At 46.8% G+C, this 26,481-nt stretch overlaps 1 long non-coding RNA gene across 1 annotated transcript; it reads right to left on the reverse strand.

Annotated features, from left to right (window-relative positions):
* Positions 1–16,512: 16,512 nt before the first annotated feature.
* Positions 16,513–24,032, reverse strand: LOC121012178 (uncharacterized). Its single transcript, XR_005781990.1, has 2 exons — positions 21,880–24,032; positions 16,513–19,563 (listed from the first exon to the last, which is right to left on the reverse strand). It is a non-coding gene; the product is annotated as an uncharacterized LOC121012178 (long non-coding RNA).
* Between the last annotated feature and the right edge of the window lie 2,449 nt (positions 24,033–26,481).

Here is a 26,481-nt window from a genome sequence, read left to right on the forward strand (position 1 = left end):
CTCCAGTGGAATAATTCTTAGGTGTGTAACAGAGTTCCCCAAAGTGCCCCTAGTGTGGACCCAGTCCCAGTTGCCTTCAGAGGTGACCTACTTATTATTGCATGTTTTACTGGCTTTCTGCCCTTCCCTGTCTATTTCCTTACTCTCTCACTGTGCTTCCTGGAACCACCTCTCAAATAAACTACCTGCGCTCAAATCCTTGACTCAGGGTCTGCTTTGGATGAACCCAACCAAGATGAGCTTTGCGCAAAGCCTGGCACTTGGTAAGTACTCGGCAAGCAAAAATTACTATTAGACTATTGTGACTCCGGCTGCCACCCTGGACAGCATCCCTGTGACATCCAGGGGATGCCCTATCCCTTGTCTTGGTCTGGGCCCAGCTTTGGAGAGCATGAGTTCTGGCTATGAGTTAGAGGTGGCTGGAAGAGAGCATCACCCCTTCCTGGGTTTGGCTTAGCTCCTGCCCATCACATCTCAGGGAGCTCAGCCAGCATTGGCAAGCGTGTGTGTCTTTCCTGCCGGACACAGCTCAGGCCTGGGACTAAAAGAATCTACCAGCTGCTTATATGGCTAAACCTCAGTTTCCTCCTCTCTACAATGAGGGTAATTAAGAGCCTAGAACTGTTGTCTTAGCCTATTTTGGCTGCTATAACAAAGTACCACAGACTGCTTGGCTTACTAAACAACAGACACTTATGTCTCCTAGTTTTGGAAGCTGGGATGCCCAGGATCAGCATGGTGCTAGCACGGTCAGGTTCTGGTAGGGACTGTCTTTGGGTTGCAGACTTCTGACTTTTCGCTGTATCATCACATGGTTGAACAGACAAGGGAGCTCTGTGGTGCCTCTTTTCTAAGGCACTGATCCCATTCAGGAAGGCTCCACCTTCTTGACTTGGGCACCTCTCCAAGTCTTCACCTCCTAATTCTGTCATATTGCAGGTTAGGATTTCAATGTATGAATTTTCGGGAGATGCAAACGCTCCGATCGTAGCAGTTGTCGAGGTGGTTCAAGGAAGGAATGCCAGGGCGCCTGGGTGGCTCAGTCGGTTGAGCATCTGACTCTTGATTTCAGCTCAGGTCACGATTTTACCATTGGCGAGATCAAGCCCTGCATGGGCTCCGTGCTGACAGCACAGAACCTGCTTCGGATTCTCTGTCTCCTTCTCTCTCTGCCCTTCCCACCCTCCCGCCCGCCCCCCGCGCCCGGCCAGGCTTGCACATGCACATGTGCTTTCTCTCTCTTTCTCTCTCTCTCTTTCTCAAATAAATAAATTTAAAAATAAATTAATTAATTAAATAGAAAGGAGGGAATGCGTATGTAATATTCTGTTTAGTGCTTGGCACGGAGGGAGGGCCCAAACATGGTGGCTTGAGATTTTCTCTAGATCCGGCTCCTAGCACATGGTCTGGAAAACTGAGGCTCAGAGAGGGACTTGTCAGGACTTTCACACACGCAGTCCCACCTGCCATGGGCTGTAGGATGGGTGGAGTGGAAGAGTCTGGGTAGGGCCCAAATGATAGCCAGACTCCTTTGTGAAATTTCTGGCAGTGGAGGCACCCACTGATCAAATATTTATCAGACCCAATGGTGTGGCCATAGCATGTGCAAAGATGAAAATGACACACATCTGGCCCCAAGAAGCTCACAGCCAAGCATTGGGCAGCCACCCAAACGCTGGTGCACGGAGAATGTGTACCGCATGAAGACTGTTTTCAGAACTGTGGGAGACGCTGATTTGGAAAGCTTTGGATCAAAAGTTCCTGCCCTCTCTTTTCGACAGCTAAATAATCATAGTAATCACTAACATTTGTTGATGCTTATGCTGAGGCAAGCACAGTTTTAAGCACTTTATGTGAATTAACTGAGTTGATCACATCCTGGTACGGGCCCCGTAAGTGTGTGCTATTTTCAACCCGTTTCACAAAGAAGCAGAGTTCAGAGTTCCAGAGAGGTCATGAAGTTTGCCCAGAGTCACACAGTTGGTAAGTGAAGGTACTAGGATTTGAACCTGGACAATCTGGATCCAGAGTCCTTGCTTTTAACCACCGTGGTATGCCCCAAACCACACTCACAGTAACACGAGGAGGTGGGGAGGGACCTGGTCATCTGAACTTCCAGAGGTCCCTTTGGGGACAGGAGCTGGGGGTGTGCGATTTTAATTGATGATGCTTTGGTTAATTTTGGCTCCGTGGCTCCTTCCTGAACTCCAGTAAGTTGCAAGTTCTGGGTTTGGGTTGCATTCCTTGGGAAACTTGAGTCAGTTGGATGTATAAGCCCAACTGGAGGCAGCTCTGTCCTGATTTCCCAGGGGCCCTGTCCTCGCTTCTAAGTATGAGGATTTATCTTGGCTTTCCAGGACATTACTGACCGCCTGGCCATTTCCATCCTACAGATAGAGAGTCTTTGAACCTTTTCAGGGTCACAGATTGTGGGAGACACTGTTTTGGTGCCCTGCCCAAATCCCTTTACTTACCCATCTCCCAGCTGCTGGGAATGTTGGCTGCTAATAGCTCACAGCTGCCCCCTGCTCAAAGTTGCCATATTTAGCAAATAAAAATATTTCATTTTTTTCTGGCGACTGTACCTCTTTTCCAGAAAACTGCCCTTGATTGATGGGAGCAATCTACAACCAGTGACTGATATGGGGTTCCGAAAGGCTTGCCCTTTGCCTTAGAATGGGGACGATTCTGTGGTCCAGTTTATGCTCCAAAGTGCCCCTGTGAATCAGGCCAGGGCTCTGCATGACCTGAGGTCACATTCTTGCTGGGCTCTTGTCCCTGTCTTCTCTTTAGAAGTTTCCCCTGAGAGCTCTTGCTCAGTAAGTCACCTGATTCTGAATCCTTGTCTCAGGCTCTTTTCTAGAGAACGCTGATCCCCTTGAGAACATGACAAAAACTCTAGACTGTCCCTGAAAAAAGCACAGGTGTACCTACACACTAATAATGGCGCATGATTTTTGGAAATGACCTTGAAGGGGGCTCCTACTTCATCCTGTGTTTTCCAGACTTCTATCTCACCCTCTCAACGCTGACTGCCAGTGACTGACAGCCTCTGGGATGGGATGAGGGTTAGCATGAAGTTAGCACTGCAAATTATGAGCAGTTTTTTTTAAGCCTATGTAATTTCCATTATTTGCAAGAAAGCCTATGTGGAAATCAAAACATGTCCAGGGAGAAGAAGTTGTCAGCTGATTGTCATGATAAGAAATAATAGTTGAAAGGACATGAAAGAAACACAAGTCTGATTAGGTCATCTCCCTGTTTAAAACTATTCAAAGGCTTCCCACTGCTGTCCTTATAAAGACCCAAGTCCTTGAGAAATGTCTCAAGGCTCTCCATGGATGGGACCCCTGCACCCTGTCGGTTTCATTACAAATCACTCTTGCATTTGATCTCCATGCTATAGTTACTCTGGTCTCTTCCAGCCCTTCCAACTTATGTCCTTTCCTGCCTCAGGGCCTTTGCACATGGCACCGCCTTTTCCTGGGTTTTCTTCCAAGCCTTCTTGCCCCTCAATTACTGAGTCACTTTTTAGAAAAGCTCTTCCTGAATTCCCAGATAGATTGATACCCTCTATTTTACACTATGTACATCTTATACTTTTCTTTCATGTTAGTTACCTATTACTATGTAATAAACTATTCCAAATTTAGCAGCTTAAAACTACAAACATATCTCATAGTTTCTGTGAGTCGGGCATATGGGAGTAGCTTAGCTGGTGGACTAAGGAGGTCAGGGGGTCTCCTGAGTTTATAGTCAGTTTTTGGCCAGGGCTACAGTCATCTGAAGGCTAGAATAAAGATGGAGAATGTACTTCCAAGATCACTCACATGGTTGCCTGGAAGGCTTCAATTCCTCACCAGATGGGTAGTCCCTCCATTGGCTGCCTAAGTGTTCTCACAGCAGGGCAGGTGGCTTCCCCCAGAGCAAGGGAGGAGAGAGAGAGAGAGAGAGAGAGAGAGAGAGAGACAGAGAGAGAGAGAGAAAAGAAGAAGAAGAAGAAGAAGAAGAAGAAGAAGAAGAAGAAGAAGAAGAAGAAGGAGGAGGAGAAGGAGGAGAAGAAGAAGGAGAAGGAGAAGGAGAAGAAGAAAGAGAAAAAAGAGGAGGGGAGAGAAGAGGAGGGGAGTGGAGGGGAGGGGAGGGGAGAGGAGATGGGGGGAAGGGAGAAGAGAGTGCATCTAAAAGGAAGGCCCCAGTCTTTTCAGAACACAATCTTGGAAATGACATCTCATCACTTCCATTCTCTAGGAATGAGTCATGGATTCCGGCCTACACTCAAAAGAAAGGGAATTAAGCTCTACCTCTTGAGAAGCATGACAGGATCTGTGGACATCATTTTTAAAACCACCTTAGTCACTTATCACAATTGCAATTTTACCTTTAATTTGTGTGACTATTTGATCAGTATCTATTTGGGCTGCACTATTCATGAAGGAAAAGTCCTCCCTGCTCTCCCTCCCCCCAACCCCCCTGTTTCTCATTCTTCCATCTCAGTGCCCAACATACAGGTGGCACCGAATAAATATTTGTTTAATAAGTGAACGATGCTATTTATTATTTTTTGTCAGTCTCCTTCTAGAGAAGGAGGCCGTGGTCAACGTTTAGTAGCGTATCACTGCAATACAGAGCACACAGGAAAACTCCCACAGTTGGTCTTTCAATTTTGGTTTCAGGGCGAGGCACAGTGTCTGGAGCCCATGCTTTGTATTCTTCACTCATTTTTGCAAACATTTATGAGCACTTATCACGTGCTAGAAAGAGGCCCAGGTACTGAGGTTGTGAGATTAACTGGATGCAGAATGGTCTTTTTATAAATTAAGACATCCATGTGTTAATGCATAAAGCAGCCCAGAGGCTTTTGAATAATCTTCAAACATGAAAGACAAGAGGCAGCTGTATTAGAAACAGACCCCTTGATACTATATTTGCAGAGGTGGTTTTATCAGACCAGAATGTCACCCAAGTGAGCGGGGCATTTACATTTAATTCCAAAGTGGTTGTGCCAACGTCAGTTCTCCGGTTCTCACACTTTTGGTCACTGTTTGCAAATGTACAAAAGGTTTTGTCAAAGGAGCCGGATAAAGATGGAAAGAGAATGGCATTATATCCGACTAGCAGAGATCTCAGAGTGGTTGGTGCTGAGAAACAGTCGGCCGAGGTCACAGGGGCGTGCGTGGAGAGTGAGGATAATGCGAAGAAATGGAATTGGAAAAATGAAATTGCAGCAACAATGGGCTTTGGCAGAAATGAGTGCAGTAAGAGGACTGGACTGCGGCTCAGAGGCCCTCAGGTCTGGTCCCTGCTCTGTGACGGGGAGCTGCACGCTCCCTTCCCCGGGCCTCTGTGTCCTTGTTTGCAAAATACGTGCGTTGCATCAGACCAGAGGTTTTAAAATGTTTTTGTGTTAGCTTATTTCTGTATCACTCTTACAACCTAATACCCAGATATGTAGGACAGGTGAGATTTAAGCCTTTCTTTTTAGAGGAATAAGGGTGGGTGGCTGGATCCCATGCTACCGGTGCCTCCTTCATGTTCCCTCACCCTCCCAATTTCATTGGCTTCCACTGAGTTCCAACTGCCAGCACATGCTTCCCGCCCCCAAGGGCTTTTTTGCCACCTAGCTGGCAAGCTGGAAGTACTAGCAAATTAACACCCCCCTCACCCCCACAAACCAGCCTCAACCAATCACTGTTTATACTGGGGTATAAATACTCCAGCTCCCTCACTCCTTGGGTGGGCGAGTGATCTGGACGGGCTCCCAGAGCTCCCAGGAGGCACGAGCCTCAGGTGCCCACAGTGGTAACTGCAGTTGCTAACACCTTGTGTTGGCTGCTTCCCTTTCCCTTTATCACGTCCTCACCCCCTGCTGGTGATTCCTGGGATCGCCTATCAGATAGAAGACTTGCACTGGGATCCTTGTCTCAGGGTCAGCGTCGGAGGAGGGGGACCGAAACTAAGACAGGGACTTGGAGCAGAAAAAAACTCTTCCTCCCCACCTCAGACACCTCTGCAGAGCCCCTAGATCTCAGAGCAGTTTGCAAACCACTGGACTTAAAAAGAGAGTCTCTGATTCCCTTATGGCTGTGGTATCAAATACAGGCACATCTTTGCATTAGTAAGAGGTGGTGTGTTAGAGGCAACTTTATACTAGCATTTTCGGGTGAAAAGACCAGGAGATTCTTTACAATTCCAAAGTCAAATTCTGCTTCGACTTTGTAGAAGGGTTATTATGAGCTGGTTTTCTCTTTTGCTCACTTGCTTTATGGAGTGAGGAAATGAATCTGTGCCAATTGGCAGATACACCGGCCCCGAATAGGTTAGGGACAATGACGCTTAAATGGTTTCTGGATTGATATAGTCCCCCTTTTGACTTGTGATTCCCTTTCTGAATCTTTTTCTAACCTTCACACAGAGGAGAAAGGGGGAAATCAGAACCCTGGAGGTGTTTTTCCTTTATAGCTGAGGAGGGGCGCAAGAAGCACAAAGTGTAATGCTCACCATGATGTCTTGCTCAAATCCCTTGCCCTTACCACTTCGGGGCACAGTGGCCTGACTTCCAACTGTTTGCACCTGCATTTTGTTGCCTGTTGGCACTTTGTTGTTCACACTCCTTGGGAGGGGCCTCCTGGCCAAGATTAATGGGAGTTGGGGTACAAATACCCCAGCTACCTTGTCCCTGCGGTAGGAAAACCCAGATGTGTGTCCCACATCATTTCCTAGAGCTCCCGTGAAATTTGGGTCTGGTTGCCCACAGTGGTAATGTGCTTGATAACATGCCTTGTGTCGGCTGCCTCGCCTTTTCTGTCTCATTTCCCCATGCCTCTACTGGTATTTTCTGCACTTCCCAAACAAATTCCAACTGCTCAAATGCTTGTCTAAATCTGCTTCTGGGAAAACCTAAAAAAAAAAAAATGTTTCCCAGAGAAGCGCTGGACAGTTTCTGTTTATTCCTTACTTGTCCCTGGGAGCCTATGTTGTAGGTCACAGTTATCAGTTGATGAGAGGAAGTTCATGGGTGCTGTTGAGTGCCTCTGGGACGGAGACCCACACTTCATGAGAGCTGTCCCTGGGAGAGCACTGTGGACTAGCAGTACAGCTTAAAGGCCGTGCATCTTCTCTCCATGACCACTTCCTCCTGCTTAAATCCTACCCCCGAGGTGGCTTCCATGGTCTCTGGATCATCTGTGGTCTCTGCCCACCACTGTCTTTTCTGTCCTTTATGCCACAATGATAGAAGACCACTTGGAGTTTCCCTGCCCTCCCATTTCCCCATCCCTTCCGTGCCTGCTGACTCTGGTTTACTATTTCCTCTGCTTATACTGCCCTTCTCTACTTTTCTCTTAGCAGAATCCTATTCCTCCTTTAAGATCCAATCTAAGGGTCACCTCTGCTACGAAGGCTTCTTGACTTCATTTCTATGCCTTCCTTTGAACCCCCAGCATCTCTGTCTTATAGCACCTTCAAACACTGTACTGAAATCATCAATGCAGACACCTGCCTCCCCACCAGATGGTGAGCTCCTTGAAAACCCGGGCTGTGTCCTATTCAAAGGGCTTAGTACCCTACAGGTGCTGGACGTAGGCTGGGCTCCCCAGAAGCAGACCCCGAGACAGGTATTTCTTTGCAAGTGATTTATTAAGGAACTGCTCCCAGGAGAAATCAGTAAGGGGAAGAGGGCCAAGCAAGGACCCAAGATGTGATTTCAGGCAAAAGTCCATGGAGGATAGTGTCTACATGTTCCCAGAGGGCATTCTGGAGCTGAAGTCACACCTCGATAGTTGTTCTGAAAACTGGGCTTTTCCTTTCCTGTACCAGCCAGTCACTGACTGAGGTCTACTCCAGGGTCCTCATGCCACATCTCTGTGTGTGTGTTCATGTGCTAAGTGGGAGCCCAGGAGCCTGGGGCCAGTCTTCCAGAGGGTTGCAGATGTGGGCTGTCAGAGGCAAAGGCCAGAGGATGATCCCCTGCAGAACCCCAACGTGGAGTCCCACAGACAAGGTAAGGGGGAGAGAATTAGGCTGAGCTCCAAGAGTGTCCACTAGAGGGCTCCCACATGTCTTGTGACTGAGCTGAAATGTGGCTGGGTGGGCACACCCCCACATGTCTCTTTGGAACTGCAAATCCAGACCTCAATTCCAGCATACCTGGAATCCTGCTCGTCCTGTGGTCCATTAACCACATCCTCCCCACTTCCATTCTTTCTGTGCTCTCTGGATGCTTGGTTCCAGCATGTTCTCCACCTCCAGGGTCACCTTTGGCCTCCATTCCTACCCTCATAAATATACCCTTCGTAAACAGACTCAGTTCTTTCAAGTCTCCTTTCAAAATCTTTTCTAAAGTCATTCCCTTTTGTCCATTCTCATTATCTTGCTGCCACATCCTCAGAGCCTAGTGTGATCATTACTTGTGGATACTGAATGAATGAATGAATGAATGAATGATAGATAGCCCAATCTTCTGAAAGAAGTTCATCCTCCCTAGGCTGGTATGCATTTTTTCCAGGGGCTAACCCACCCCTTTTCTTAGATCTTATAAATTTTTAAATACACAGACTACTTAGAGTAAAACAAACTACTTATTCTTTTGTAACATAATTCACACGTTCTGGCCCTCTCACCTTTGTTCTGCTCTTCTTTGCACCTGAAAAGCCCAATTTCTCATCTCTACCTATAAAAATTCTGCTCGTCTTCGAAGGTCCAGCTTCCCAATCTTCTTTGAACCTGTGACATTTAGTTTGTTCCTCTCCTAGGGAACTGCTAAAATTTTTTTGTTGTTGCTATTGGCATCTTTAAAGACAATGAGTTCTGCCATAGCAAGAGTGGTATGTTACACTGTATGTTAACTAACTGGAATTTAAATGAAAACTTAAAAAAAAATTAAAATGCTGACAAGAAAAGAAAAGCGTTCGCCAAGTATCTTGGGCTGCCCTCTTTTGTGGGCACATAGTAGGGCTGTGTTTCTCTACTCCCTTGAACTAAGTCACGATCATGTGACTTCGTTTTGGCCAATGACATGTGAGCAGAGTGATTTGTGTCACTTCTGCACTTCAACAGCCAGTGCAGGACTGTCCACGTCTGTTCTTCCTGCTTTGGCAACCATTGAAGGACAGAGATAGAGCCTCCCTCAGCCTGGGCCCCTGAGTGAGGACCATGTAGACCAGAGGTCCTAGTATTTCCGCAACAGACAGGTATCATAAGCAAGAAATAAACTTGTATTGCTTCAAGTCTCTGAGATTTGGGGGTTGTTGTTACACAGTATAACGTAGCCTCTCAGATTCTAGCAGGTGTCTCCCCGAGGAAGAGCCTTGAGGTATATACATTGAATGAAGCAAACTAAGAGACTATTTCTTGACTAAAGTCACCACCATTGTGTAGCTGAAATGATAGAAAGGATACCGCAGGCATACTCTGGAATGAACACATTAAAAGATTGAATTCACCCAGATGGAGTTAAGTGAGGCATTGAATAACGTCCATTGCATTTTCATTGTAGATGGCCAATGAGGTAGTTACAGTTTGGAATCGAAAGAATGTCCTCCACATACTATTTTTCATCCCTGTCTCCTTCCCTCCCTCCCTCTCTCCCACTTTGCTCCCTTCCTCTTTCCCTCTCCACTTTCTTTTTTTAAAACTTAGTTCTATCTGTTGGTTGAGCATGAGAAGTAGGAAGAAACCAGCCACATGATTTTTAATTTTTTAAAGGCATGAATAAAGAAAACCTTGCCATAAGAAAAATAAATTTGTATTTTGAAAACATTAATCTTTAGGCCAGCAGAGGCGGTTTTGATCAGATCTTCCATTCCTCCATTTTTCATCCTCTATATCTCAAATTTCACCCAAAAAGCAAAAGGGATAAGCTTTCTAATGACAAAATAAATCTAACATTAAATTGTTTGCATCTTGCCCGTCTCACTTTCTGGGGGTTATTTCCTATCATAATGGTCCAGAATCTTTGAAATATCTTTAAAGAAAAAAATTTTTTCATCAGTGCCTGCAACAAATGAATCACACAGACAATTTGCTACGATGGGCTTTTCTTTTTGTGCAAAGGCAAAAAATCCTGAGTGAGGAAGCTCAGACTTCACCAACCTCCTGGTTCTGAAATTACTCATCCAGACATGAAACAAAATTGAAAAATCAGAGAGATCTAGTTTGAAGGAAAAAGAATGGTTGATGGCCTGGGAACCAAGTAAGTACTCATTTTGCTTTTGTGCTATTGGATGAAGATGCTTGGATCAAAAGAGGACTTGGAAACATCAAGAAATTGACAAGCAGGGCTAAAAGACGCTGGCAATGTGTTTATCATTCAAAAAAAAAAAAAAAAAGCATACATCTGGAGTGTCAGCAGTGGTACTCAGCCCAAAGAGCCTCTTGCCATAACAAACTCATTGACAGGAACTGTCATTGACTCTGCTTTATCTTCCGTGTGCTACTAAGAGGGCGCATTCCAAGTGCATCCTACGTAAATTGAGGTTTGCTTCCTGACCTGGGAGATCAATTCTCTGTCAGAGAGCTGGCTGATGGATCACCGTGTGGCTGCCACTGCATTGAAAATCACATCAAATACCTTCTCAAACACACTTCTGAATTACATGCTGGATCTCTGAAGAGGTTAGAGATGAATCCAGGTAGCTCACCAACCTGTGTGTCTTACAAAGTCGAATAAATGAGGCAGGTGCTCAGTGGTTTGTGTTATTCTCCCAGCCAGAGGCAGCAGAGTATCTGGGTTAATTGCACAGATTTTGGAGCCCAGTGGCTGGGTTTGAGCCAGGATCTGCTGCTTACCAGCTCTGTGACCTTGGGCAAGTTATTTAACCTCTCTGTTTCAATTTTCCGGGTTGCTAAATAAGGATGATAATATGGAACCTCCCTCCCTTCCTCCCTCCCTGGGCAGTATCTTAATCTTCATCCCTCAGGAGTAGATCTTGAGACATGGATTTAAGAGCAAGAAATTAATTGGGAGGTGAAGGTAGATGAAGGGTAAAGGAAGACAGGAAAGCAAGTTCTGAGCAAGCCACCACTGTGGGGGACGAGAATTTAATCCTGCTGGGGAGTCCTGGGAGACTGTGAAACAGGCCCCTCAGTGGAAAACATGCACCAGAGGGGTGAAGGAGCCGGGGTATTCACCCACAAATTCCCACCTATAATTCACGGAGGGCCTCTCTTGTGTGTGAGCGCACAAATGCGTGTGCACATGCGTGTGTGTGCACAGGCAGGGAGGAGGCATTAATTCCCTGACAATTCTGGCTTGCCATGCCAGCTGTAAAGGGGGCGCTGTCAGGAAGAGAAAACCCTCAGGCAAAGCCGTGCACGTGCTGGCCGTTCAAAGTGCCAAAGAAGTTAGGGTGAAGGGGTAAGTGCAGGGCTACAGACCATTTTGAAGATCAAATGAGTCAATTATTGTGAAACACTTAGCAAGGTCCCCGGCACAAAGTAAGCCCTCCTCAAAGAGCCGGATTAATACCAAAGCTGGATGGTTGTTCTTTGGGATGACTTCTTATCTCAGGATGGATTTTCTTTTTGTTTTTCATTTTCTTCCTTTGGGACAATGAACCATGATTAGGAGCGTGGTACTACAGCAGTGGCTAAATGCATTACAGGTTTTCTCAAAGATGACTGTGTAAGTGTGAGATGGGTTTACTGATGGAGCTGTCTCGATCAGGGGGAACATCGTCACGTCATGACAAATACCTGTCAATCCGTTAGAGTTGCTGGCACATGATCAGTACCTCCTTCAGTCCTGGAGGTCACAAGCCAGCTGTGCTGTGCTGCAGAAACGCAAATATACCCTGAGTCTTAGTGGCTTAACAGGAATTGACACCTGTGTAATCTCTGACTCCATTAGGTCTGCTCTGTGCACTCGTGGAAGACAGGCACTGAGCTGGATGATGGTCACCACTGTACCTATAGCATCCAGTACAGGACACTGCACAAAGAGGGGACAATGAGAAGTGAACGAATGAACAAATCAACAGATTGATCCCGTAAGTATCATGTTTGCAGACGCACCTTCATTTGAAATATTGGCTTCCTCCCACTTAACTTCTCCTTGGCTCCTTGCAGCTTATCTTGCTCTCCTGAGTCAGAAATAACCCCTTTCCTCTAACTTCTTGGACACTTTGTGTCTCTCCACAGTGCATCACATTCTGTCTTGCAGGATGGTAAGTAATTTGTGTATGTGTCAGGCCTTGTCACCCTTCCCTCGAATGCCTCTGATGGCTTCCAAGCACTTTTAGGATACTCTGCATGTTCTGATCTGGTCTACGAGACCCTGTGTGCTCTACCCTCTGAGTCTTTCCTTGGAGATGTCATCTACCACTTTCTCTTCCACTATTCTTCTCCAGCCACTATGGACTCATAACGGTTCCTTGTACATGTCATGCCTGGTCCTGCTTCAGGCCCTTGGTACCTGCTCTTCCCTAGGACTTCAATCCACCTTCTGCCTTCAGATCGCTTGTTCCATTGACTCAGATCACTGCTCAAATGTTATCACCTATGAAAGTTCTTCCCAGACCAATGTATCTTAGAAAGCATGCATACTACATTAGTCTGCTTTATATTTTTTTCCATATCACACATTTATTTGGTTGTCCTGACTGGCTCCTCCACTCACAAAGATGCAAACTCTCAGAGGTCAGGGACTTTGTTATATTTAGTGTGGTATTATTCTAAGTTCCCACAGCAGTGATTGGCACTTAATAAGACCTCAGTAAATATCTGTTGAATAAATGCATAAAAATTATTGTCCCATTTTAGACATGAGGTAACTGAATCCTATAGAACCGAAGAAAAGTATATAATGTAACATAGCTTTTTATAGCATATATCATATATGACATAGCATATATCATTGTATCACATCTACATGTGGGCACTTTAATCTCTATAACAATAAATTTACATACATATAGGGAAACTGAAGCACAGAGAAGTTACATAACTTTTCCAAGGTCATGCAGCCAGGGAGCAGCAGAGCAAGGATTCAAATCCGATTATCTAGCTCCAGGGTTCACGCTCTTAACTACTGTGCTATGCTCTAGGAAACCGCCAAGAAGGAACTCTCTTTGTGTTGTTGGAGGAACTGTCCAGAGAACAAATCGAAAGCTTTCTGTCAACTGTCCCAACGTTGATTGAAAATTTCTCATATGGAAAACATTATGGGATCTCCAACATTAAAACCTGTTCAAAAGCCAGGCGTGAGTGTTGGGAGCTATGTTGGAGCTAAGGAAAGCCATTAAGCCCACACAGGGCACATGCTTGAAGAGATAGTCTCATCACTGTGTCTACAGAGAAGACTTAAACAGAGGCTCGGGGCATGACTTACCATGTCAATAAAAGTGGATAATGTCTCTGTTTCTAGAATGTTCTGATGTCATCATCCAAATAGACGCATCAGTGGACTACCATCTAAGCAAGGCATCTTTGCCCTTGAAGGCAGTACCTCACACAGGGCCAGGTATATATATGTAAGATACATATATACGTGTGTGTGTGTGTGTGTGTGTGTGTGTGTGTGTGTATGTATTACATACAGGTATATGTAAGATGCTCAATAAACACTTACTGAATGGGAGTTACTTTTTTTCCACCCAAAGGCAGACATTTACTTAGGGACACACGGGTCTCTTTGACATGTCTCATGTTGCCCCACTACCAATCTCTCCTGATTCTAATGTTCCCCACACAGGTGTCTGAGTGTTTACTCAACTTCAAGTACGATCACAGCTCTTCCATGCTCATAATATTTCCCAGGACTTTCATGGTCTCAGGAAAACTTCCAATGGTGTCTAGACTTAAAAAAAAAAGTCTCACATTGCTGTAGAATGTCAGCACTTGACAGAGGCCCAGGGACTAGGTATTGTATCCTCCTCTACTTTTCCCCTCCTAATTTTATAGGGTTCTGATAAGGGGAAGGGAATTAGCTGAGGATGCAGTGGGTCAGTGGTGGGAGCAGACCTGAAATCCAGGTATCTTAATGGCCAGTCCAGTGGTCCATCCTCTATGAGCACAGCAGGGTTCAAAAATCTAACTACATAGTCACAGAGAGTAGCTTTCTGTTTGAAGAAATTTTCTGAATTTTCCCCTCCCCCGTCATGGGTAACCACTTCCACACAGTTTTATCCTCTGGCCTCTGATCCTTAGGCTAGATAATTAATCAGGCTTTTGAATAATTAAAATTATTTAAAAAATGCCTTTGTATCTGTGAAATTTGCTCCGGTAATTACTGCCTTATCAAGAGTCTGATCCCGCAGACTGGAATACTTTGCCAAGAGACAGGAAGTACTTTTACTTGAGGCTTCGGGATTCAGAAGTTGCGGAAGGAGTGTTTGTTATATGAACCAGTCTCTTTGAAGATGAATAGCACCAACTCTTGACTCCACAGTCTCCACAAAATCCCCTTTCATTCTTAGATTTCGTAACAAGATACAGCATATCTCATTCTTTGCCTTCAGAGCCTGCTGTAAAATATCATCATTAGTTAAAGTTTTGGATTGGCTTCTCCAAACTAGATTCTGCACTTGCCTTGCTGAGCCTGGCTTCCAAATTCAACATCCACTTTCCAATAAACTCTTGTGGCAGCACAGTGAATGACAGTGCTTGTTTTTCTCAAGTTACTACCTGGTTCTTCCTGACCCAGCCAGTACCTGAGCCCTAAGACATAATGTTCTGTCCCTGGAGCCCCACCACTTCTTGTCATACCTCCCAAAGGGTTTTTTGAAACCCAGGTCCAGGATGCCCAAGGTCGACAACTTCATGCTAGATTCAGAGGGTTTACAGAAACCTGGTGGACATTCCCAGCAAGTACAGTCAATAGAGGGACCAACTACCCACCCAGGGCCCCTTAAATACCTCACAACCAAGAATGGAGCCAGTTACAGCACCTGGAGAGGGAATGCTAATGTAGGTGTAATCAAGTGGGGGTGGGGTTTGTGGGGTTGTGCAAGGGAGACATTATTTTATAGTGGTTAAGAACACATGCTCTGGAGTCAGACAATAGGGAGGTTGTGCTTTCCTGGGCTCCTGTTTCTGCTGGCCTCTGGCTGGGTTTGGCCAGTGGGAGGCGCTGGTGGGACACTGAAGGGCAAAAGAAAAGGAGACCAAAGGGGATTTCTTCCCCTCTCTCTGCTTGGGTGATTTCTTTTTTTTTTTTTTAATTTTTTTTTTCAACGTTTATTTATTTTTGGGACAGAGAGAGACAGAGCATGAACGGGGGAGGGTCAGAGAGAGAGGGAGACACAGAATCGGAAACAGGCTCCAGGCTCTGAGCCATCAGCCCAGAGCCCGACTCGGGGCTCGAACTCACGGAGCGCGAGATCGTGACCTGGCTGAAGTCGGACGCTTAACCGACTGCGCCACCCAGGCGCCCCTTGGGTGATTTCTTTAGAAGCAAACAAGGATCCTCCTTGGCTTCAGCTTCCCCTGGAAACATCTGCCATGGTTCCAGCTTCCATGCATTATCATACTCTGAGGCTTCCAGTATCTTGGTCCCTCCGTCTTAAGGTAGGGAGTAGCTTCTCGCTCTTGTGTATTTCTGAGCTACCTTCCTATCCCTTTTTGGGTTCCCAGTTCTCTCAGCACTTTCTGTAGCCAATTCCCTAAATTAAATTCCCTCTGTGGTAAATACTCGAAGCAGTTTCTGTTTTCCTGGTTCCTGATCAACCACTGTTTGATTAGGTAAGCCAGCGCATGTCCTCTTCGGCTTAAGTGAACTTGAGACGAGTCTGTCACAACTTAGAGGGTCTGGACTCAGGAGTTAACGGGCAAAAAAAAGTAGCTACGAGCTCCTGAGCACTTACTATATGCCTGGCACTATGCTCAGTGCTTGGTTTACTAACTATAGAATCCATGAAGTAGAAGTTATGATCTCCGTTTTGTAGGTGAGGGAATGGGAGACACAAACAGGTTACATAATTTTATCCCCACCATATTTATTTTCTTTATGTGGAAATCCAGTCAAAACCAGCTGCTTCTTAAAAAAAAAAGTTACATAGAGGAAAGGAGGCAAACCATAAGAGACTCTTAAAAACTGAGAATAAACTGAGGGTTGATGGGGGTGGGAGGGAGGGGAAAGTGGGTGATGGGCACTGAGGAGGCACCTGTTGGGATGAGCACTGGGTGTTGTATGGAAACAAATTTGACAATAAATTTCATATTTAAAAAAAACCCAGCTGCTTCTTTAAATAAGGAAGAGATCCCTACAGGTATGTCAAGGCTCAGGGGTGGCAGGACAAGAAAGGAGGTGAGGAATGACAAAGGGGAGGTCTAGGTGCTCTTTTGTGACACAGCCTAGAAGTGTCGTATGCTTCTCCCAGTCAGAGTGTAATGAGTGAAGAGAGCTCCATATATATGAGCTACAGGCATCTCCAGTAACTGTGATTCAAGTCAAGTTCTTGCTGCTAATTGCACACACGTTTCGCTAAAGGTAGTAAATAGGAATCATTCACGTGTCCTTAGAGACCGCGGCACCATTCAGTATTCATGGCAAATATATCACTGAGCTTCATAAGAGAATCATTTTAAAACAAAGCTTGGTCAGCTGTTTAATAATTTACTGATGGTGACAGCAGGGAGAATATCTAATAACCAGTGAGATTGGCTTTCAAATAGAAAATAAATTCATGTTAGAGGAGTTTCAGGAGAAGAAAAAGGGGAAGGAGTGGGGGAAGCATTACTAGCAGTAAGGAAGTATTTAACATTTGTCAATTCCTGATTTTTTTTTTTTTTTGAATCCTATCCGAGAGAGAAACCTGAGAAAATTCCATACATTTGTGTCTTAAAACATCCATGGGCCCTTAATATTCTTCTTGCAGGAAACAAGAATTAGAGGTCCAGTCCCTCAAAGCAGAGGCTCTGACCCCAACTGAGCACTGGGGAGTATCTTCCTTTGTTAATCTGGGGACTTTTTCAGGTTACATTGTCTCTGTTATCATACGTTGGTTCCTCCTGGGGTAGGTAAGGCCTGAACAATTGAAAAAACAAAGCCTTCAAAAAAACCAAAATCAACCCAGACTATAATGGCACATTCTTCTGCTCCGGGGAGAACCTAGCTGGGAAGTTATTGCAGGGGATCTGGCCTCTGGGTAAGCGGAATGTATTTGTTTGTTTGTTTGTTTACTAGCAAAGCTCTACTGAGATGTCTATAAAATGACAAGGGTTTAGAGACGGTTGGACTAGCATTCTTGATCCACGGTGGGGAGACACAATTACAGTGATTTTAAAACATCTAGGACAGGTAGAGAGGAAAGTCAAACCTAAGACCAGCATCCACCCTGAAGCACCAAACCTCCTCATACCTCAGTTTCCTCACCTGTACATTGGGAATAATGAGAACTGTGGGGTGGATGGTGCATGCCGGGCTTTAAGCTGCGGGCCTGGCTCAAGGTCAGTGAAGTTCAAACATTTTGGAAAGGCAGAAGTGGCAAATCCCCAAGATTATCAATCTTTAAGCTTCTGTGGCAGACAGAGATGAATGGTAGTTTTGGGTAAAGGAGCCCTTCAACCCCCTCCCAGAGCACAGGGCATACGCTGGCCTCAAACCAATCCCTACATTTGCCACCCTGGAGACAGGCTTCCAGATAAGACAAATGATCTCTGTGTTTCCAGGTGGTATTTTCTATGGTTTTACATTCCAAGATTGTCCCCATCCATTCTTCACATTCATTTCAACAAACTCAATCTCATTCTGCCTTGAGTTATTAGCATTTTTTTTAGCTTGTAGAAATAATGATTTATCAACGTTTTATTTGACGTGAGAATGGCTTGAATAAACGTGTGCAGTCTGGCCTGTCACGCCAATGAAGGATCTCAGTGTGCTTGGAGTCTTCTGCTGTTATCCAGCTCGGTTCCGGGAGTGGTGAAGGAGATTCTGGGGGCTAAAGTTTGTGGCTATCATTTCGGGTGAAATCTCTTTCTGTGTCGTGGACTAAAATATTTCTTCAACAGTCGCCATTTTCTGAAGCTGAAAGAACTATTTATTCCGTTGGATTGGCTATAGAGGAGCTGGCTGCTTGAAAATATTTTGAGGATAACACTTATGCCTTGGTACGTTGGAAGGGTAGGTTGTATAAAAATCATAGGGTCTCTGTGGGTAACGAAGGACTGGAGTGTCAGAATGCAGAGCAGGTTAAGCAGAGAGCAGACCCTGGGTGAGGAGTTAGGTCAGCAGATCACTTACTAAACAGGTTTATGAGCATTGTGATTTATAAGTGAGGTGGATACAGGTTACCTGACTGCCCAAGATCCTTTAGAGAAAACACTCCTTCCCCACTCCATTTGGTCTTTATGGGACTGTCAATTATGGTGACCACCCCCTATATGGAGGGGTGGACAAATGACTGAGGCTGGCCAATTATAGTATTGTCCTCTCTGCCACTTTCCTGACCAAATCGATTGTTTCAGGAAATGGATGTGACCTACATCAGCCAAAGTATCTTCACTAGAGTTTGGCAGGGATGCTACTGAAGGCTCTAAGCCATGAGACCCATATATGGAGTGGTCACTGCCCAGTTTTCCCTGACTACCCACTGAGAGAAGCACCACTGAGAGATGGAGAGGGAGGGAGAGAGAGAGAGAAAGAGGGACAACTGAATACCTGGATGCAGCTTTGCCTGAAGGTGCTTATGAATCGCTCAGCTAAATAAGCCACTGGATTCCTCTTTTCACGTAAGTTGCTTTGAGCTAGACATGTCATTTGTAAGAAAGAGTCGTGCCTAAAATACAATGTGTGTACACGCTCCAGTCTCAGTATTCATCCTCTAAACCCTTATAGCTGTCAGAAACACAAAAATGGGCAAGATGCAGACCTGGCCTCAGTAGGTTCAAGGTTGTATCTGCAGGTTTTCAACTTCCTTGTCCTAACACGGCATTAACCATTCACAAACTTAATGTGCCTGAGAATCCTCTGGTGTGAAAGTTAAAAAAAAAAAAAAAAAAAAAAGAAAGAAAAATCAACCCCCTCAGCCTCAATCTGTAAGGATTCTGATTCAGTTCCATGCAAAATGAATGCACACCTACCCTGAGTGGCTCTGGAGTGGATGTGTCCCGGGGACCCGTGCTGAGAAAGGTACTGTCTATCACTCATCCAGGATCACCGCTCCTTCCATGCAGGGATTCCCTGAGATGGGCAAGGGGGTGGGGCATCTTTATAAGGGTGTATGAGAATATGAGGAGGTAGAGCTCTGTGTAGACCCCACTCCAAGTCCACCCCCTTTAAATTTCTGAGATGATTCATAGCCCACCCAGGGCTGGGGAGACTCCCAAGTGAGGAGTCCTTGCAGTGGTTTTTAGTGGAAATACTGGGGAGCTTTAAAAACTACTGTTGCCTGGCTCCTACTCAAATAACTCAATGGCTGAGGGGGGGGCCCCAGGTGATTCTAACATGGAGAAGGGTTGAAGACCACTGCAGCAGAAACCCATGCCTGGCTGCCCTGTGGGAATCTCCTTCCCAAGGCCCTCCTGGCAATCTGTGTCTGATTGGTGCAGCATCCAAAGGCTGGGCTGTAGTGGGCAGAGTTCTGTTACTGTCAAGGGCCTTGTTTTTATGGTGGGAGGTCCATGTTACTTCTGGAAATACAATAATAAAATAACAAATCAATGAGAATAAAAGACCAAGTCCATATAATCATAAAAAATAATAAACATGAGCAAATAAGTAAGGGAGGGCTATGCAGGGGAAACACAAAAGTTTGTTAACAATCAAGGAAGCTGGGGCGCTTGGGTGGCTCAGTCCTGGTTTAGCGTCCAATTTCAGTTCAGGCCATGATATTGTGGTTCGTGGGTTCGAGCCCTACATCAGGTTCTGTGCTGACAGTTTGGAGACTGGAGCTTGCTTCCAATTCTGTGTCTCCCTCTCTCTGCCTCTCCCCTGCTCATGCTCCGTCTCTCTCTCTCAAAAATAAATAAACATTAAAAAAATTTAAAAAGAATCAAGGATTCTGATGAATCCAGTTGTGTAAACCTGAGGCCTGAAGGAAAATTTAAAGACTTCTTTAAAAAATGAGACATTCTTTCTGTATCACTTCTGTTTGAAAATGCTAAGTGCCATATTTTTGTTCTCAGAGGGCCAGTGTCTGTTGTTCCTGGGACTTGGGCCCCACCTGGAGGAGGCTTGACGCTGTGAGCAGACAGGCCAGGAATGCCTCTTCTGGTTCCTCTCTGCCAGGGACAGGCCTGTCACCGTTCTGAGCCTGGGCCAGGTGCTTCCAGCGGTCTGATACCACAGTGTAGGCCTGTCGTTTCTGTGCTGGCCTGGACAGAGTTACCCTGTTACGACTTCCCATGAGATTCCCCTGTGCACAGTCATAAAGTAAGATTTCCAAGCTCTTCCCTCAAGTTTTGGGTTCATTGGTTCTGGGGGGAGTGGGTATTTGGAGTTACTAACAGACCTCCTGGTGGTCCCTAGGATCGGGGACAGCTGGGAAATGTCACCCTGACATATCTCACCCTGAGCACCTGTGAACCTTGCTCTGGCCCTTTTCTGATGAGTCGACTTTGTCTCACAGACATTGCTAGATGGGCAGTGAGTCTCCCGTCTGAAAATCACTGAACTCCTCTTCGGCCCTGGCAGGCAAATGTGGCCCTAGTCTCCACCAACATCTTTTGAGTGCTTGCTGTATGCATTGTAGGGCTTGGTTTTGACGGGATGGGGGAGGGTAAGCCAGTCCTGGCAGCCTCAGATGCTGCCGCCCTCATGGAGAAGGCGGCTCTGCTAATGGCACTGTGGAAACAGAACTGACGAATCCTTCTTCCCTGCCCGCTACAGACCTGCCCAAAGCTGAGCAGTGAGGATTTGTAGGCCTAGAAAGGGATGGAGGAGGAAACGGATTTGGAATTTGGCATTCCAGAGAGAGGCAACGATACAGGCAAAAGCCCGAGGCGGAGCCAGGGTGGCTGGGGTGAAGGGTCTGTGTCCTGGAATTGGGTCAGAGGGAGCCACTGCTCCCGAGACCTCAGCCCTTCTGGACCGCCCCGACCTCTCTGAACGTGCAGCCGCTTTCACATCTCTGAGCGGTTCCTGCCACCCGCAATACCTTTCTCTCCTTCCCTACCTGGTGAGGACTCTGGGTGGGTCCTCTCTGGGTGGGTGGGGTGCGTTTCGAGGGAATTAAGGACAGGATGGGCTGAGAAAGGCAGGCCCGGCCCAGCCAATGGAAGGTCTTGGTGGCCGCGTGAAGGATTCCGGACTCTATTCTGAGGGCAATGCAGCATTTGCGAAGGGTGTCAAGTTGGCGAGGGGCAAGACTGTGGAGTGACGGTCTTCCTGAACAACGGCCCTGGCTGCTGTGTGTGAGGAGGGGTTAGGCGGACGAGACTGGAGGCAGAGAGGGGCTGGCTGAAGACGGAGCTAAGACCACTGCAGGGCAGATGCAGAGGAGAAACAGGTTCACCCCACCTTGGACTGTCAAGTCCATCCCCACCTGGATCCTCTTGAACCTGAGTCTGGAGTCAGGGATGAGGGGAGAGTCTGGGGACCTCAGTGCTCGTGTGCAACTCCAGGGCACAGTGGCATTTCTCTGGCCTCATCAGGGAACAGCTTTACTGGAAGGAAGAGGTAAAGGCTGGGGCTCTATCTCCATCATGACGGACATCTGTTATTCAAACCATGACACTAGCTACCCTGTTCCTAGTGGGCTGGTGTGACCTCTCCACGTGGGCTGCCTGGGGGCTCCTATGGGATGGAGTCATTGTATTTTTGGCACCCCACTGCTCAGCATGATGCTGGGCACAGGTTAGAGACAAAACATCCATGGTGGGTACCTGGCACACATCACTTAGTTTTTTCGTTTTGTTTTGTTTTGTTTTGTTTTGTTTTGTTTTTTTAAGTAAAAGAAACAGCTACTTGGCAGATCCCACTTAAGCAAAGAGAGATGTGGTCCTCACGTTAAATCCAGGGCAGCTCAAGCACTGACGTCTACTTGCCAATAGTCTGGACCATGTGCTGGTGTTTTGGCCCAAGGATGAAGCAGCTGGCTGTCCATGCTGTGTTGCCGACCAGGTGTCTACAATAGTTGGCCTGGAATCAAGGCTGGGGTGGTACGTTAACACAAGACTTGGAGGTAGGAAAGAAAGGAAAAGAAATGATCTCTTGAGTGGGCCAGGTCCTGTTCTAGATGCTTTCATATCCATTAACTCACATAATTCTCACTCAGCTCAGTGAGGTGGGAATAATCACCCCAATTTCACAGATGGGGAAACACAACTGGAGAGAGAGAGTGACTAGTTTGTGGTCACCTGACTGGTGAATGGAGGCATGGGGAATATGGGCAGGTGCAAGGCCTCGCCCAAAAGAGGGGTGTTACCAAAATAGAGTATGTCCGAGAAGAGGAACCAGATGGTGGGGGACTAGAAATCAAAGGAGGAAGAGGAGGAGGCGGAGGAGGAGGAGAGGATGAAGAAGAGTGTAAGGAATCAAGAATGCTTACCTAGAGCACACCAACATCCAAGTGAGTCACCTGCAAGCGTGTCCAGGATCTTTCCGTGTGTTCCCAGAGAGAGGAGCCAACTCCGAGGGGAGGAAGGTGCAGACTGGCAGTGTTGGTTCAGTGCAAGGGAAATCTTTCTAACCACCAGGGCCTCACAGTGCAAACGATTTCTTTGTGAAGTACTGCTTTTGGACACAGCAATATTATTGGACAATGCATGTTTTCACAGAACAAAATGGTAGGATCACGAGGTTACACTCGAAAACTACTTATGGTTTCTAAGTTGCATTTGGGTTATTTATATTTGCGCGTCTTGACGGAGAGCATTAATGCATGTTAATATTTGTGCCATAAAACACGATTCGAGTCAGAACTACTGGCTCTGAAAGAGTCCGCGGTGTGTGCAAAGCCACTCTGCTAATAGAAAGGTTAACTCGTATTTTTGAATTATTGATGGTTGCTTGTTACTAATTTTTTTTTCCTCAGAAAGGAGGAAATTATTAATGAAGAGATCATTGCCAATGTGTCTGACATCTATTAATGGTTTCATCTTGCAACCAGATTAAAAGAGACAGCTGGCCCATGAATTTATGTGGAGACAGAGCCAAATGTGCTGACAGCTCCGTAGGAGGGTGGGCCGTCAGGCAGTGGGGCCTGGGCATCCGCACCGGGGGCTGGTGAGAGGTCCCCTCCCAGCGCTCGTGGCCTGGTCGAGGGGATGTCAAAGGCCTTGCTGCACAAAGGCTATCATTCTTCTGACATCTTTCTAAATGCTCTGTTCCCATGGGAACCCATCAGTATCTCTACTGTGCGGGCCACTCATGGGCACATTCACCGTGGGTGTTTCAGGTTGGTGGTTTTCAACTTGAATGTGCATCCGACTCACCTGGGTGGTTGGTTAGAACGGATTTCTGGGCCTCACCTCCAACATTTCTGATTCAGTAGGTCCAGGGGAGGGCCTGAGACTTGGCATTTCTAACACATTTCCAGGCAGATGATGCTGATACTACTGGTCCAAAGACCACACTTTGAGAACCAGTTCTAGGCTGATGATTTGGGCTGTGAGACTGCCTCTAGAGAAGGAGTTGGCAAACTTCTGTAAAGGGCAAGGACAGTAAACATTTTCAGATGTGGGCCAGATGATCTCTGTCACAATTACTAAACTCTGCCTCTGTAGTCCAGAGAACAATCACAGGCAATATGTAAACAAATATGTAGGATTGTGTGCCAATAAAACTTTATTTATAAAAACACAATCAGGGCCACGCTTGGCCCACTAGTGGTAGTTTGCTGACCTCTGCTCTAGTGCAGCAGTGTCTAATAGAACTTTTGCAAAAACCAGCTATAGGCAGTGTCCAAATGAATAAGCATGGCTGTACCCCAAAAAACTTTATTTATAAAAAGGAACAGTGGGTCAGATTTGGCTCATGGGCTGTAGTCTGAGCAGCACTGTCCAATAGAATTTTCTATCATGATGGAAATGTTTATAGCTGTACTGTACAATATGGCAGCCACTAGCCACACGTGGCTACTGAGCTCTTAAAATGTGGTTAGTTCCAGGGGCACCTGGGTGGCTCAGTCGGTTAAGCATCCGACTTCAGCTCAGGTCATGATCTCACAGACCGTGAGATCGAGCCCCGTGTCGGGCTCTGGGCTGATGGCTCAGAGCCTGGAGCCTGTTTCTGATTCTGTGTCTCCCCCTCTCTCTGCCCCTCCCCCGTTCATGCTCTGTCTTTCTCTGTCTCAAAAATAAATAAACGTTAAAAAAAAAAATTAAAAAAAATGTGGTTAGTTCCACACTCAGTGTGGTTAGACTGAATTTCTAAATTTTATTTTATAATTAAGATTTTATTTCAAAAAAATTATTTTAATGTTAATTTTTGAGAGACAGAGTGAGAGTGGGGGAGGGGCAGAGGGAGGGAGACACGGAATCTGCAACAGGCTCTAGGCTCTGAGTTGTCAGCACAGAGCCCAATGCAGGGCTCGAATCCATGAACTGTGAGATCATGATCTGAGCCAAAGTCAGATGATTAACTGACTGAGCCACCCAGGTGCCCCAAGATTTTATTTTTTAAAGTAATCTCTACATCCAGTATGGTGCTCGAACCCACAACCCCAAGATCAAGAGCTGTACACTCCATTGACCGAGGCAGCTAGGAGCCCGTGAATTTCTACATTTTAAATTTAAATGACTAGTGGGGCCCTGTGCCACTGCAAGAAGATAAAAGGCTCCAATGGTGTAGCCACTCCTCAGTTGCCTCCCTACACAGGGTCTTTGCCCTGTTTGGGCCTCAGTTTCTTGGTGTGTAAAATGGGGATAAAAGAACAGTTATATTACTATAACTATAGGCTTTCCCCATGGGTGAGTAAGACTCCATGGCCCAAGATGTCTTTCCCCTGATTCTCTGCTCCCCACTGGGGAACTGATCATTACTGGGGGCAGGGTGGGCGCTGGGGAGATGGGAGGCTATCTCTGCATTTCTGGGTCCTTGACTGCTTTTCTCTTTGTCCAGTTTTTTCCACCAGACTGTACACTTCATGAGGGCGCAGACCACATCTTCTGTAAGCTGCAAACCCACAGTCTTGCCATTCTTGGCACATGGCAGGCAGCCAGATCACTTTATGCCCCATGGTTCAAGCTTCCCCTAAAACTGTGCTCAGATTAAGAGATTTGCAGCTAAAATGTCTAACTGCTTCTGGCCCCCAACAGAGGTGAAGGGGAAGCCATTGTGTAGAAAGGGAAACTGAGGCCCAGAGGTCCCATGGGTTTTAAAGGCAGTCATCCTGAGGACAAGAGGCCATCTTCTTGAGTGGAACTGAAAGGAGCTACAGGGCAGAATGTCACTCCACAATTTCCAGCCATCACAAAGCTCACCTCAGGCCCCAGCCTGCTTTCTTCAGTACTGACACTGACCTCAGCCCTGAGCCAGGGGTGAGCATGTGGCCAGGTTTCCCCAGGTCCCCAGGCTGATGGGAGGCAGACAGGGAAAGTAGCCTCTTTTTTTTCCAGTCAGCACTGGCCTCTCAGCCAAAGTTTCACAGAGAAGCCTTAAGAACGAGTGTAAGTTTACCAGGGAGATGATGCAGGGAAGGGCCTTCCAGGCAGAGGGAACAGCAGGTGCAAAAGCAAGGTGTGTGACTGGACACCAGAGCCCTGTCGGGCATCAGGTGAGAGGATGTACTCCTGCGGGAATAGAGGGGACAGTTTCCAGGTGTGGAGGGCAGCTGGGAAAGCACAGAGGGTTCATCCTGGGCAGGTACAGCCTGGTGCCAAGGTTGAGCACTGGTCCTGTTCCACTCCACCCTGTGGGAACTGGGCGTTTGGGAGAGTGAGGCCCCGTGTTCTCTCTGCCACAGCAACTCAATCCAGACCCTGAGGCGTCCCACCTTTGGAAAACCTAGCCATGCCTGACTTTCATATTTCTGCCCCAATCTGTCCAATCCAATCCCTGGAATCCCAACAAGGAGGGGGTGCGGGGGAAGGCTGTGCTGAGACCTAAAGAAGGCTTTGGCCAGGTTCACAAATGTGAGTTCTTTGAGCATTGCTGAGGTGTCCCTGTCCCCAGCTTTTAGCGCCCAGGCCCCCCGCCGGGACGCAAGTGGTTCCAGGTCTGTTCCATGAGATCCTGGCTCCCAGGAGAGCAGAGAGTTCCAGCCTGTGAGCTGCAAGGGACAGCTAGGACTCTGACCTATGGTTTTAGGCTTTCGTTTCCAACCAGGTCTTTGTTCAGACCAGGAAGAAAAAGGAAAAAAACTACACGGTTCTGTCTCTCGCGAACTGGAAGGAGGGAAGGCAGTGGGCGAGAGAGGGATGCCTCCAGCCCCGTCGTCGTCCCTTCCGCGTGGGGGTGGGGACAGGGAGAGATGTGGGTGAATAAGAAGGGTGCCTGGGCGGCTGAGGAGGCGGGTTGCGCCCAGAGGAGCGTGTGCGTGTGTGGTGGGGGGTGAGGGGGGTGTCGACTCTTAGAGGAAATTCTCCTCTCAGGGCGTGCCCGAGCCCCTCGCCAGCAGACGCCCGCCCCGGCTTAGGACAGATGACCCCTCCCCCACCCCCCTGCCC

This window comes from Herpailurus yagouaroundi, unplaced genomic scaffold (genome assembly GCF_014898765.1).
Source record: "Herpailurus yagouaroundi ecotype Mexico unplaced genomic scaffold, PumYag 196, whole genome shotgun sequence".
NCBI lineage: Eukaryota > Metazoa > Chordata > Mammalia > Carnivora > Felidae > Herpailurus > Herpailurus yagouaroundi.